Below are 4,031 nucleotides of genomic sequence, written 5' to 3'. Positions count from 1 at the left end.
CTTATGCAAATTTGAATTAATCCCCTCAAATAAATCATATTGTACTCCAGATAATAAATAAATAAATATTTAACCCTCAGTAATGCCCTTGATAGACGAAAATGTTTGGACAAAACTCCCGATCCTTTGCTTACCACGTGGCATGACAAGACCACATCATCCTCATTAGGCTTCTAATAACCCTACATCCGTTTCACAACATTGTTTGGTCAAATACGTGTTGCCTCCAATTGTATACAATGATAAGAAACACCCTTTCCTTTTACTCAATTCGTCTTATTTTTCTTTTTAATGTATTATAAAATACATATATTTTATATTATTTATTAAATACTATTTAATTTTATTATTTCATATTTTTCTAATAAACTTATGGAATGATATGGCATGTTTAAGATTATATTGATATATTATACGCACTTCAGGATGGTTACAGTTTAAGTTTGTATGGTTATCAATAAAGGTTGTAATGGGGTGAGTAAGATCTCCACCCTTAATAAGAGATCTCGGGTTGCTAGGGTATCAAAAAATTCTGTTATAGAGCGTTTCGATCCTCAGTAAATTAGCCTTACACAACACGAATTCAAATTAGCCTGGCCCAATACAAATATCGAACACCAGTGGAAAAGGAAAAAGAAAGTTTGCGTGTGGTTATGTGAATCTAGCTATCATATACATTAAGGTTTGTCTTTTATAAATTTAAATAATTCCATTAGGTTTGTATATCATATTCATACAAGTGCAAGTTAGAACTTGATTTAAACTTTTCAATATTGTGAAGAATAAAATTGCTGTATTTTGAACCTATTACTTTTCCATCTCGCTTTCGATATCCAACTTTTGACCAACTTTCGTTACAAATTCATCATTTGAAAACCTAAAAGGGGAAATTTTTAAAAACCGAAAGAAGATGAAAAGGAAAGAGAGGACATCTCTTTTACTAAATTTATCTGCTACTTTACATATATATTTATATACTCGGGCCTCGATCATTCTTTCCTTAAATGTGTTTATATTCCCTTAAAGTGGAAATTTTTAACTAATAATGGATTATCCTTTTTGTATAAATTTAAACAAAAAGAGAAAAAGAAAAGCTTCAAGACAAAGTAATTCTTGCCGTTAAGATCGGAGAAAGAGTTTAATAATTCTGCAATTTAGCATTATATTACTTATTTGATTCACATTCCAATTTGGTACCTTCTATTTTACTCTATCAAATTCATTACTCCGTCGATCAGATACGCCTCAAACTTTATAATCCTTGATTCCATGGCACCTTTAATTTTTCCATATGTACCAATTTATGTGACACATTTTTTTAATATATTCCAAAATAATGGTACATTATATAATCAGAAATAATTTAATTTAAGCTTCTCATTTTATCTTTATTGAGATGATTTACAATCACATATATTAATGATTTATTTTAAACCACAAGTTTTTAAAGTCTTTCTCTCTTACTTAAACTCCATTACGGTCAAAGTAAATCACCTAATATGGGAGGAAGAGAGTGCTATATAAGAATGCCAAACAAGTTTTTATTTTCTAAAATTGTTTAAATAATTGAAATTTTAGTTATTGGGAGTTAAGCTATTTTATGCGATTTTTGAATATGCAAATTTTATTTTAAAGAATTGCTATTCTATACCCATTCATACTGAAAATTTCGTAATTTCACCTTTTTACTTTGAAAGCAACCACTTAAACAGCCGGCCAGCAGCTATAGTAATATGAATATTAATTAGTGGCTACATATATTCTTGGTCGAGCGGCCAATTATGTAACTTTCCTAAAATGAAACGGAGAAAATAATTATAAAAAAAATGAGAATTATTTTATTACCAAAAAACAAAAAAAGGGCAACACTTTCCACATGGAGACTTCGATGAGAGAGAGAGAGAGAGAGTGATGGGGAAATATCCACCTCAAAACAAGGCTTTTTAAACTTGGCATTTACGTGAAATCCATATGCAAACAGGGGTAATCTGGTAAACACATGTTGGCAAAATTTAGACATAAGTAGCTGGCCATGTGCTGGAGTGCATTTTGCCAGCTGGCTCATTCAGGAAAATCTATTGGCGTCCAGCTAAGCAGATAATGCGACGGCGTTATTACACTAAACTCATTTATGTATTCGTAGTTATATTGAAAAATTATAGTAATTCAAATATTAGTAAATCAGTTTTAAAGAGGCTTAATACATACATATTGTTTTGAACTCGTCAATAAATTTCATTTAGATACTCGAACAACGACTTGTTTTAATTAAACATATGAATACATGAAAAAATGTTCCTATTATATATATACATTAGCCTCAGTGAGCAGTAAAATCTCAGACTTGTTCCAGTTGAGGCTGATGTGTATAATCAAAGGAGATAACATACCTAATAGAAGCTTGAGAATACATGCAAAAAGAAATCAAAATTTGAATCAAATGTCTCAAATACAAATACTCTATCATGTGTTTAGGTGGTCAATCAAAATAAGTTAATAATTTGAGTGTCTAATGAAATTTGCTGACAAATTTCAAGAACCGTCCGTGGACTACCTTTTAAAATGTATAGTCCATGTGCAATGTTGGTTCCCATATATTCATAATTCAGCTTTTACAAATTATTTTTCCAGATAAAGTTCCTCGTTAAACACTATCTCCGCTTTTACAATTTTTCATATTTTTTTGGTTTCATTTAACTTAAACATTGTCCCAAAAGAAAAAAACTTTAGTATATATTTTGCTTAAACAGAATAAAATCCAGGTAGTTGATGGAAGCGTAACGTAAGGCTAACGATTGGGTCAGCAGGGAAGTAGGTATAATCCGGTGGTGGCAGAGGCGTGGAATGATGACTAGGCGATCTTCTCAATCCCTGCCAGGTCATCAATAAGCACTCTTACATGAATTAATTTAAGAGCTTGTTTCGATTAGTATTAAAATTTAAAAGTTGTTGTTAAACATTAGATATTGAAAATTAAGTTTAGATATCGAAGTTGATTTTATAAATAAATAATTACGTGTTAAGATGCTTATAAGCACTTTTATTTAACTAAAAGGACCGAAATATCTTTATATAAATTAAAAGTTATTTTTACATAAAAAGGACGAATGACTGAAACAGATTTTTTGTTTATTAGAAAGTGCATTTTAGGAAGAATATTGTGAAAATCACAAAAGATATAAGGGTTTAATTAAAGTCATAAAGGCCGTTGTCAAGCCAAATATGTTTATAAAATGTAAAATTATAAGTTGATTTTGACTAACTTATGACTAATTGTGACTTATAGACATACTTAGTCTTTATCGAAACACGTAGATAAAACAAAATATGTTTTTAAGCTAGATTGACAAGCTTATAAACTTCGTCAAACATTCTTTAAACATTTCAAATTACATTTTCCGTTTCAATATATGTTCGTACATAATTGACTGATCACGAAATTTATAAAAAATAAAATTAAAACCTAAAATCTTAAAGAGAAGTAGTAATTTATAACATTTACTTTTTAAATTTTCATATATACATTTGCTTGATAATAGAAGTAATCATAGCTTTAGATTGAGTCATAGCTTAGAGCCTATAATAATGTTTCACGGTTCACATGAGTGAAGTTGGGAAAAATAGTGTTATTGCTTGACACGTAACGCCATCGAATGAATAAAAGGTGAGCACATGGTTAAGAACTTTACGAGTAAATAAATGGGAGTGGTGATTTGGCAACTAGGTGGCCATGTGTTCCCCACGCTACTTTTGGGCCACATGGTCCTGATGTGGCTTACAGCTGGACTTTTGGCTTCGTGGCCTTTAACCAAGGCCCAATTGATTTTGTTGTGGACTTTTCACTAAAGTGATAGTACTACCAATTCATTAAAATTCAGTATTAAAAATAGGGGTATTGTCGTAAGGAATATTATTTATGCCCCTACTAACAACTTATGAAGATATAGCAATAGTTTTTGGCATAATACATAAATAAATCTTCAAACCTGGCCTCAAAATGTCTTCATTTTATCACTTGAACACTTCAACTT

This window comes from Lycium barbarum, chromosome 11 (genome assembly GCF_019175385.1).
Source record: "Lycium barbarum isolate Lr01 chromosome 11, ASM1917538v2, whole genome shotgun sequence".
Classification (NCBI taxonomy): domain Eukaryota; kingdom Viridiplantae; phylum Streptophyta; class Magnoliopsida; order Solanales; family Solanaceae; genus Lycium; species Lycium barbarum.
This window is presented reverse-complemented; position numbering follows the sequence as displayed.